Source organism: Telmatherina bonti (assembly GCF_933228915.1).
Source record: "Telmatherina bonti genome assembly, chromosome: 6".
In the NCBI taxonomy this organism is placed as follows: Eukaryota; Metazoa; Chordata; class Actinopteri; order Atheriniformes; family Telmatherinidae; genus Telmatherina; species Telmatherina bonti.
The window spans coordinates 24,463,332-24,475,711 of NC_136624.1; positions in this window are offsets into that span (position 1 = coordinate 24,463,332).

The window sequence follows — 12,380 nt, forward strand, 5'->3', positions numbered from 1 at the left end:
CTCGAGAATCTGCTACAGAAATAGACATAATAGATGTGCCTGTGTCATCAAACAAGTCAGGGATGTAGAATTTCAAGGTCAGAAGGTACATATTGCTTCTTTACCACCACACACAACTAAAGAGGAGAGAAAACAGCATTGAGCGTCACTCTGAAAAAAGGATATCAGGTCTTTTCTAAACCATTTGGAGTCCCATCATTCCACAGGCATAAAACAGACTCATTTAAAAAAAAAACAAAAAAACAGTGGCTTTATAGGAGTGCATCTACATGCCAATATTACAATGATCTAGTCGAAATCCAGACCTAAGGCTCATATGAATACTTGACTTCAAGAGAACTGACTGTAAACAAATGCTGTCACAATATAACCTGTTATGAGGAAGATTTATTGACCTAATTTTATGAGTTCACTTCATTTCCACATTGCTGTAACATCCAGACTCCAAACCATGGTGGGAACCATTCTCTGAGGAGTTTGACTCTTCTCCCTGTGTCTGAATGGGTTATGAGTCTGTCATAAGAGCCTAAGTCAATGTCTGAAGTCATATCTAATGACCTGAATCGTACTGCAGCGTGACTGTAGTCTTGCTCCTCATATTTGCCAGCATCTTTTATATCTTATTACATCTAACAAGTCACTCCTTTGAGCTGCTTCAAGCAGCAGATACAACCTTCATGTTGCTTTCATTTAACAGTCCCAGTTGGTGGCCTGACAGTTTCATTAAGTCCAGACAGATCCGAAGAAAGAGGCAGAGTAAAAATGATGATGATGATGATGATGATGATGATGATGAGATACTTAAGTCAGCAGGGTGTGTGATGGAAACAGTTAGGCCTGCTGCTAGCCATTGTAAAAAGAGCAAGCAACTAGTGCGCTCCTGTGTGCTTTAACTGCCATTAGCAGTGTTATCAGCGAGGAGCAGATGCTGTGTCAGTCCATCTGTGTGCATATGCTTTTAAACACATGTAAATTTTCATATGTGAGCTCGAACAACAAATATGAGCAGGAGAGTCTAGTAATAACCACCCGAGTTGTATAACAAATCAGAATAGTGTTCAGATCTGATCATATCTTCTCCCTGCCTCCCTTTTTCACTTCTCGCCCCTCTTGTTGAAATGTTACCATGGTAACAGCAGGGAGCTCTCAGTTTAGCTGCGTCCACATCTCTTTTCCTCTGAACTATGGTTTAGCTGCTGAAATTGCCAATCAGCCTCTCAGATCCTGCAGGAGAAGAGGAGGAGATTGTGTGAATATATTTTGATTAACAAAATGGAAAAGCACTTTGGAGGGAGATGAAGGGGGAGAGAATATGCCAAGAAATATGATGTTTGTGAGGGAAAAGGGCTGAAAGGGAAAATAGTGAACCAGCTAGAATATATGATGCCAATTCTCTTTTTTATGCTCAAGTTTGAAAAACAAACATTATTACATACAAACAGTAGTTTTGGAATTGAATTAATTTTCTCCAAGAATATTGTTCAAACGTGACCTAAATCAGTGTGACTAACTGGTTCTTCTGGTCTGACCTGGAACTGTTGTTGTGCATGCTCCACAATATTTTAAAATTACATTTCTTTTTGTTTACCTTACAGAATCCAGCTGTTTTAAATACCATGTCTTACTGTCAAAGTTTTTTTTTTTTATTTTATTTTTTTTTTTTTTTTATGACTCCTTGCCTGTCTGTGTTTTTTTACATTTATATTTTTGATGCATCCCATTATGATGCAGTCATGCTATACTGATCACAAGTTTATAACAATAATGTAAAGAATTTTTCAATGTTAGCTTGTTTTGGTCTTCAAAGAGTCATGAGTTAATTAATCTTTTAAGAAAACTCAAAAACATAAATGTGGAATCATACTGGCATGTCATGTGGTATTAGATACTGAGACTGGACATATTTCCAATTTATGCACATGACATAATTTGCACACATTATATCTGCATTACGAGCCTCCTTCAAGTGAACATCTTGGATAAAAGCTGATGTTAAAAACACCACTGTGCTATATATAGCAGCTAACGGTACGATCGCTGTTCTCAGCGTAATCTTCAGAAGTGTGAACTTATCTTTTTTGCATATTTCAGTTTAATTATTTTCTATTATCACAACATCACATTGTCATTAAAAAAATGTTGCAACACCTTTATACGTCTGGTCTGGTGGTAGACTTTGTGCAATCTTAAGAGCCCCAGTGAAATAGATGCGTTAAGTAAAAACTTGGATTAGAATTTGACATTGAATTTTAATAGGTTGTGTTGGGGGTAAGGAGCCAGGGAAGGCCTTATTTTAGCAAAGTGTTAAATACAACAGGATGTTTAAGTGTGTGTGCACAACTATGTGCTTGTGTGATGTAGGTTGTGGACTAAACATGTTTGGTGCAACTATGCTAAAATTTTGCACATTTACTTTGCTTTAGAGGAGAACAGTGTATTCATACTGTTGAGGCAGTATATTTCCATTATTTGAGTATCATTCACCATTTTTAATTAATAAAACTTACAGAAAGGAAACACAGTATTACAATTATTACAGATGTTTATGTCGTCGGGAATGTTTAAGGATCAGACTTATGTAAATGTAAAAAGACCATATTTCATGGTGCACAGTACAAGCATTAGACATGTTGGTTCCTCTGTATTATATTCACAGCAGGCAGGTGGCAGTCAAGTCCTAATGTTGGCTGGCTGCAGTGTAACTTCACACACACTAGGGGTCTCTGTGTCTCCACACAGAAGAACCACAAAGAGATCACTGGCGTTAAGGAGAAGGAGAAGGGGGGTGTGGGGGGTGGCATTTAAGCTTTGATTGGTCCCAACCAAATTCAAAACAGGACATCCCACAATATTCATAATTCTAACCCCCTCCTGTACCGCATACACAAAGGGGATAGAGAGGAAAGAGGACAAGAGATTAATACCGAGGCTCAAGCAGAGCAATTCATATTCCAATTGGAGTTGCATGTTATCTATCTTCTCACAGTCGTTCATTGTGTTTTTCTTCAAATCAAAGCAAGATCCAACAAGAATCTAATAGGACTTTCAAGGAACCGAACAATGGCAACAACATTTCGGACAACAGAGAATGTTTCAACCTTGCACAGAATTCCAGGAACAAACTGCACAATCACTCTCTCATCAACTCCTCAATAACTATGTCAAATATGTACAGAGGGATGGGCCGAGGCTGCCGCTGAATCCGGTGTCATTGGAAAGTCATTCATCCAGGCTTAATCAATCTAGGTTGTTTGATTCAATTCAAACTGCCTGCCAGGCAGAAGAGGAGAGGCAAAGCAAAGCAAAGCAGAAAATAAGCGTAGACTTGAGCTGACTCTCTGCAACTTTGACAAGGCTTCTTACCATCTTTTGTCTCCTTCATTTCTCCCTTTTTCTTCTCCTTTTCTCACTCATCCCCCTCCTAGAGGCAAGAATTATAGCTCCTCATTTCATGCTAAGGCACAGCTTGATTTTTTTTTTTTTTACATTTCAGTCACAAGTATTTTTTTTTTTTTTTTAATTGTTATTACTGCTGCATGTCTTAAAGACCAGGTTAGGGTTATTAAATATACCAAAGCGAATGGTATTTTCGCTCAAGTAAGCTCCTTGGAAATATTCCATCAGACCACCCTTTTATTCTTTCCAAATGTAGTTATGAATTTTAAAGTAGACTTGTATTACTGGAGGAGAGAGGGGTGTGATCAGAATACAGAGCAAAGCCCAGATTGGACTTCCTTGTTCTTGGAGCATTGAAAGGAGACTGTAGCTGTCAACAGGAGAAAATACAAAAAGAGGAAATGGAGTTTATGTTGGCTTATGAGAAAAACACTTGCATTCATTTCTTTGTACAGTTTACAGAGAGTGCACCATTTCTGACAAGGGAAGTATATTGAACTTAGATGCAACTGTAAAAGAAAAATCAAACAAAACAAACAAAAAAACGACAAAAAAAAGGGAAAAAAGAAATACTTTTTAGTATTTTTCCAAACATTAAAACAGATCTTTTGTGATATAGACAACCGGTTTCTACACCATCAGCCATTGCTAGTTACCTTCTTTAATTTTTTGGTATTCATGAGCATATGTTCCAGTGTGAAGTCCCCTGTCAATAAATATGCACAGCCTTAATTGTTCCCATCATAATTAGACTACAGTTCTGTTCTTTTTGGCTCAGGTGTGTGTTTAAGCTCTTTCTTTTGTCTGCGGTTTGGCACCTCTGATGATTTCCATGACAATCATTTGAGCGAGCGAGGAAGTGGGAAAGGGGGGGGGGGGGGGGGGGGGGTGGTGGTGATGGTAGAGGGGGAGACAGAGAGAGAGGAGGTGAGAAACAGTTGCTGGAATAAAGCCCTTTCTCAGTCTGAATAGCTTATTAATAGAGCTGGTCTCAGGCAAACAGATGGCAGCTGCCAAAAACAAACAAATCATAGAAATGAAAACCCTAATTCAATTAGGTGGGAAGTATTCATCGCTGCAGCAGTTATTGAGCAGTTTCGATTAATCTGATAATCCGTTTTTCCAAAGAAATGTATGAAAAAGTGTGTTTTCCTGAATGCTGTGTCTATCATCTGTGGATGACACATAGAAAAAGAAGAGGCCACAAGCTGCTGTACATGTATGTGGGTGTGAGAAGAAAACAGGGTTTAAGTCATTACATGGCTCGTGGTTAACAGATGCAATTAAAGTTACTAATGAAGGAGTAAATTGCAGTGTTTCTAATATGAATTAATGGTTCTGTTTAAAGCAGTCTATTAGATTATTGAGGTAATTTCTGGGTGGTTAACGCAGGAACATTTGACCTTATTTACAGCTGAAACAACAGAAGCCCATTAAGGAAAAGTTATAGATCAAACTGCTTACTGTAGGTGATGGGCGCTCTCTTGAAAATAACTATTTATGTACATACATTAAATATTCTCTGTGTTTTTGTTTTGTTTTGTTTTGTCAGCTGTAGAAACATTATTAGACTGACACTCAGAGTTACATCTATAATACCTTCGCCAAGTCTCATGATGCACTGTAACATCTTGAACAAAACAACAAAAGTAATTCAGAAATTGTTTCTGTGTTGATGGCTATGAAATTAGGATTTTTTTTTTATGAAAGCCACAGCTTTTAAACATATGTTTTATTTTAAATTACTTAAAAAAAACCTTAATTTGAAAACTTTAAGCTGCTGTATAGTAGTACTATAGAAGTGATGGCTGGGCGACTGATTTTACTTCATATTAACACTACACTTTCAACGTCTGTTCTTCTCTCTGTCTCACTGTTCAGTTTCATTTAGACAAACACTTAGAAGGAATATAACCGTTCTGTCTAAATATTTCAGTCGGTTAAATCAGTTTACCATTTACAGTGAGCATTTAAGTTTACCATAATTAAAAGTATTATTTGCAGACGTTCCTTTTTTCCTCTTTTAGCAAGTCCTCTTCATGGTAAACTAAAAAAAAGGTGTGAGAAATGCATACGTACCTGGTAGGTATGCCCACTTAACCTAAATATAATACTGGCATTATGCATGGTTGCAAACTGTGAGATAGCTGTATGACCTCAAACCTTTTCCTGCATGGCAACATTCTTGTGATATGAAGGAAATCTCAATTTGTGAACAATATAATGTGCAGGCATTCACAAGATATCTCAGTTTTTAAGGCAAAATTATGCTCCCTTATGTACAAAAATTGGAATTGTCCATTTCGAACACCGCCGCCCCTCATACTGCTGTGTGTGTTTTACGTTGCCAAGGTTGTGAAGTCTGTTAATCCTATAATGGGCAGAAATGAGTTCAAAGTTCATCTTCATGTTTTGACACTAGTTGGTGGTGGTAATGTACCAATATAAAATTGTTTACAAACGACCAAAAACACCACAAAAAGTGGAAGACTTTTGTGCATCCTGAGCTTTTGATTTGGCAATTTTGGCAATTTGATTTCCTGTTCCTCTTCTTCTCTGGTTTTTCCAATGCCGGTTGCATGTCTGCAATACAATTTAACACTACGCCAAAAATTTCTCATGGAATTGCTTTGTTTTCTGCCTCATACCATGGCTAGCTAATCCACTGAAAAAAGACCAAATTCAGTGCATAACTGGCGCAAGAGATGGATGAAACGGTTTGGTCATTTTCTTATCCATCTTCTGCGTCAAGCATAAATGGACATCTTATAGTAAAATGTATGAATACAAAATTTGATGTGAATATGTAAGGCTTAAGCTAAATTTTTGTAGTTAGCAAATCAGACATGATCATCACTTTTAAAGCTACAAAACATGTGATCACGCTTGAGCGCACAATGTCCTGGGAAGAGTGTATCAAGGAAACTAATAATAAGTAACTAAGTGAGGGATCTGCGATGGACTGGCGAGCTGTCCAGGGTGTACCCTGCCTGTCGCCCAAAGCCAGCTGGGATAGGCTCCAGCTTCCCCGCGACCCTGAATTGGAATAAGCGGTTCGGAAAATGAATGAATGAATGAATAAGTGAGGGATGCAGTGGAGTAGAAGCTTAAGAGAAATCCTCAAAAGAGCACAACTCACTCAGGCCAGAGCCCTGGTATGGGTGTCGGATGTTGTGAAACCAATCACTGGTGATGTGTCCCAAGTATACCTAGAAATTGTTTTTTGTTCATTCAAAAAACTCAGGGGACAAAGACGAGAATTCTGTAATCTCTAAAAACCTTGCCCATTTGGATTCTTGCAGAAGAAAAAGACACAATTTCTCATACAAAGGTGGAACGCTACATCTTCAACAGCTGCTTCTCATTTTGGCAAGTTAATTAATTCAAAATAAAAGAAAGAAAAAAGATATAACTTCAGATAAAAAATTAGGATCAGAAGGGAAGCAAAATAGCTTTAAATGTTTTATTAGGTTTAGCACAGAAAGCATATTATTTAGTAAAAATGTAACAGTAATCACAAAACTACCTTCATGGTTTTTGTGTGGAGGCACCTGCAGCTCTCTTTGGATGACTTTAGCCCAACATGATTTCTTTGAATCAAATCCCAAGTTAAAATTCAATCCACATTTTCCAGTCGCTCCAAGCCTTTGAAGTCAATTTCTTTAAAACCAGGGAGGCTGATTGAAAACACTTTAGAATGATAGAAAGTATCCTTACTTGGAAGAGACACAGAAAGAAATAAAACTAAAGCAAAGACAGGGAAAACACTCTCCTGTATTTGATTCTAATGAATGCAGAGGCATCTGACGAAAATAAATGTCCCTCAATAGGAAAAAAGAAGTTCATCACAAAGACACAAATGGAAAGTGAGAGGCTTTAAAGATGGAGTGATTTATTGGATTTGAAAAATGAAAATTATAATCATGCACACAGTATTCTGGATTCTGCTGCTACATAAACACTGTAATTGGGAGAGAGGAAAACTGCTTGAGCATGACATACTGTGTCAGAAGCAATGGAGCTTACAATGACTAAACAAAGCAATTTGGTTTGAATTCATTTTAACTTCCTGCAAACTCATGCTCAAATTGAAAATGTCAAAATTTAAATTTTGCACTATTTTACGATGAAATTGCAAAAAAAAATCAGACAGTTTAGGGAAATATATTAAAGAAAACCAGGTTCACATTCATTTGCTTTTTTCTGCCCAATAGAAAGTGGGGAAAAATTTACTTTGGTTTATTCGGACCAAGTATAAGAAAAATATACAGTTTCAAGTGATACAAAGTGAGGATTTATTGCAACGGACCTCCAGAAATGCCATCTGCTCTCATCTTTTTAAAAAATAAAATCATAGAACTTCCAAAAATGACTTACAACGCAACAAACATTCAGGTTCACCAATTTTCTCTTCATCTGACATTAAAATGTAAACAAAACCAGTAATTGTTAATGTAAAAAGGGCTCCTCCTCAATTTCTTCATAAATTCTCAGAGACTCACTACAGAATATTTCAGAACGTGGGTCAAAATCACAAGTTTAATCACAATCTGATCATATTTATTCAGTGATTAAAGATCTGATGTTTGCTGATATTTCTGTCACAAATCATGATTTGATCATGTTCAATTCAAGACCTGCCAGCTAATATGAAGTAATACCAAACGCTGATTTAATCCAATTGTTGCCATTCTTATTAAATTATTAAAATCAGCCAAACTATTAGAATATTGAACCTCATAGAATAATTGTGTAGCACAGGATAAAGTATAAACATTACAATTAATTCAAATCCAAAAATATTTTGAAGAGCTCAGTTATAATAACTAAGGTAGTACAGTGTGAATTCAACACTGTAACACATGATACTTTTGAATATTGTCATTTTCTTCCTTAAAGACACAAGACAGAACTTTTGCCATTTTCCCCGTGACGCGCCCCCTCAGCTGATTCGACATCCATCTTACATCTTACCTGACCTATTAGCTCTTTCCAGCCAGCAAAAGACGACTATTATGACGACTCTTTTTTGTCCCTTTTTTTTTCTCTTTTATTCTTTTTTTTTTTTTTTGCTGTGTTGCCAACATTGCATGTTCAAAACAGCCAGTACATTTTCCAGAGTGAAGCAGAACTCTGCTGCAATGTCACGCAGCATCCCAGATGAAGAAGTTGTAAAGCAAAGTTGTGTAGCACAGTGTCTTAACCTCAGGTCACTAGTGGGCAGCAGCGACTCCAGAAATCCACGTGATGTACGTCACTGTGTCATCGAACAAGTTACATAATGCATTTTTAAATTAAAATAAGAAATTTTGACAGATAGAAAAAAGAAAAGTAAACTATTCAATATCTTCTTTTATCAGCTCATCTTACAAAGGATTACTGCTTTTGAATGTTTGCAGTTTAGATCAATACTATTAGTTTATTGGTGGCTAAAACAATGTATCAACATAGATCAATCCACTTTTAGACCCCTGCTACAGGGGATTATGGAACACGTGTCATGAACCATAAACTTTTCTTTTTTCTTCCCAACTTGTCTTCAACAGGAGGCTGGCAGGTTGCGTTCGAAAAATAGTTTAATGATCAACATATGTGCAATGGTAAATATAAAGTAGCATGAATGATGGTGTTTGGAAGGTGCGCTGAAGATTTTTATGACAAGGGTGACAACTAACTAGTGATTGGAATCAGCTGAGTATCAAAGCAGGAGTGGAGCGATTGGCTATTTAGTTCTCTTTTTTTCTCCCTTCTTGTGAAGTGCACAGCAGAGGGCGACAGTTCTTGTCAAATCTTGTTTGTGTGACAAGATTTTGCTAGAATTCCGGTCCTTGCAAGGTAGCCTCGTAGCCTTATTTTGGGGTTTTCTACTTGCTGCGAAGAATTTGCTACAGCTCTTTGAAACTTTTCTCCCTCATTTTCTTTTCTAAACTCTAAAATGTGCTGTTGTTTGTTCCACATCGTGCCATGTTTACCGGAAAGGATCTTGTCACAACCCGCTACCTTCGGGGATGGGAAAAAAATGTTTACATTACACTTTTGCAGTATATTTCTATACTGAAATGACTGAAAAACCACCTAAAATATTTTTAGCAATATTAGAGATTTTTTTGTTTTTTAAATTCCATGAGCATTTTTTTATTGCAGTATTTAGCTTTTGTGCAATTCTATATGTAACTGGAATTGCACCTAGATAGGATGCCTCATTTGCAACTTGGAGGGGTGAAATGTACTTCAGTGCTCAAAGTAACCACCTTTAAACTATATTTATACTCACAGGGTGTCTTCATGGAGTCACAGTATCACCACAAAACAGGGCCAATTAAATCAGCAGATTATAGCCCTTTTCAAAATAATCAGCCAGAGTTTTGCCGATTAACTGCAGATTTATTCTTGATTTCTCCTAAAACAGTAAATGCTGTTAAATGTCGGAGTTGCGCAGAATCATGTACTTACAGCTTTTTTTCCAATAGATGGAGCTCTGACTTTATTCAGTTCTCACTGCTGTCTTCTCAGTAACGTACAGGAGTAACGCTACAGTAAGGCAACATTGTAGGACTGAGCTTGCCAAGAGGTATGAGTTCATAACACCGTGCCCCAACATGTCTCCAGGTTCAGGTTCTTTGCCATGTGTAATGACAAATGAGGGCTTTTCATTTACGCTGAATTGCTAAAGTTACGTTAACTTAGTTTGAAGTAATTTCCTGTCTATATTTCGTGTCGCTAACTGACAAGTAGTATCTCTGTGTGTGATACGTTCGCTCTGTATGAATGAATGACTTGTCACAATAAATGATCATAATGTGCCATTAAGTGTAGCAACCTTTTCCTGTCATTATACATGGTCCTCTCGGTTAACAAAAGAGATTTTTGCACTGTATGTTAGCAAAAACATTGCTGCAGTTATGCTAACCTAGCATAGCATTAGGTGGCAGCTTAAAAGCCAGTAGGTAAATGCAGAAATAACACAACTGTACAAAATATTTGAGAGTATGAAACAGTTCATGGCCCTGCGATGGACTGGCGAGCTGTCCAGGGTGTACCCTGCCTGTCGCCCAAAGCCGGCTGGGATAGGCTCCAGCTTCCCCGCGACCCTGAATTGGAATAAGCGGTTCGGAAAATGAATGAATGAATGAATGAAACAGTTCATCACTCTGTGAACTGCGTATGGAGGAGCGTTTTCAGGAGAGAAATGTAAAGACAGAGGGGGGCGGGAGGGGAAGTTTAGTAATGTTTGTGTTGGAAGCTTTGTGACCATTATATATTTAAAATGCAACTCCATCAATGACGTGTTTTGACATCTGAGAAAAGCATCTTTGTTTTTGTTTTGGTTCAAATTGGTGATCACTTCACAGTTAAGAAAATAATCGAGTAAAGAAAACATAATGTAACATTAAAGGTCATCAGAGAGCTGCATAAATAATGTTTTTGAATAATTTCACCCTTTATGTTGCTTGTATTCATCATACACCTATGGCCTAAATTTAAAGATAAATTCATCAGTGCAACTGGCAGCCAGAGGTTTAATTCTTCATAGCATGTTTTGTACCAATAAATTGGTTAACTGTATTTTGTTCTGCCAAATATCATGGCAGCATGTCTTCTCCACCCACAGGGATGACTATGGACGCACGGATGTGGTGAAACTCAGGATCCCAACAGTTAATGCAAAAGCCATTCCTTTAGGCTTTAGGCCTGTACCTTTAACCTTCATAAGGAAGTGGGAAGCCTGTAGAAGAGCATGCTAGTGTGGAATTATTACAGAGAGAAGCAGTTCCTGGACTCCCCCAATTGTTCTGGTACAAAATAAATTTGGAATCTTGCAATTTTGTGATTATTGGAAACTAAATAATGTCACCAAAAAAAGAGTCTTTTTCCCAATATGTATTGAGGACTCTGTAACCAGCCTGAACAAAACAGAGTGGTACTCCACACTGGATTCAGTCACTGGTTATTGGCAGGTTAGAGGGGAGAAGAAAGATCAAGAGAGGACGGCATTGCCATTTGGCTTGTGTATTGCTTCTGCTACCTCTTAAAGGCTAAGGCAAAGATGTTTGGGGGAACAGCTCACAGAATATGTCATAGTTTAGAAGAATAATGTAATTGTGTACTCTAGAAGCTTTACAAATCACCTGGACCATTTGGATGCAGTGTTTCAAGCAATGGGCCATTACAGCCTCAAGTTCCATCCTGAAAAATTTCAACTCTTCAAAATACAGGTGTAGTTTCTGGAACATATGCAGCTGAGAAATATCTCCTAACCCTAACAAAATGGGTTTTGTTGTAGACTGTCAGGCCCCCAGCACTGTAAAACAGGTAATGCATTTCTTGGTTTTGTGGGGTATTATAGAAAGTTCATTCAGGACTTTGCAAAGATTGCTAAGCTACCGAATGAGCTCCTAGTTGGCACATGATGCAGACAAGGGCACTGTGCTTGTAGTGCTTCTACAAGCCCACTTTTAGCATGTGCAGATTACACACTGCCTTCTGTACTGTACACTGATGTCAGTAATTGTGGACGTAGTGCTGCCCTGGCTCAAGAACAAGATGGTCTTAAATGTGTAATCACATATGCCATCAGAAGTCTTCACCCTCCTGAAAATAATGACAGGAACTACAGTTCTTTTAAATAAGAATTTCTTGCTATGAAGTGGGCAATAGTGGAGAAATTCAAGACTATCTGTGGGGAGCAAAGATTACTGAAGTAATTGACAAAATGCCACTCGTCCACTTACAAACAGCAAAACTGGAAGCTGTGGAACAAAAGTGGATCATACAATTGGCCAAATGTCGCACTGGAAATTTTAATACTAACAAATATGTTTTGTCTGGGCTCCTTCCTGAACCCACAGATGTTCGCCAAGCAGAAGAGGTAGAAAGCACGTGAGCCATGAAGCCCCAACTTGTTTCTTGCCACATTTCACAACTGCATTTCTGTTATTTAATTATTATGAAAAATAATAGTTTTTGAACATTTATGACTCGTA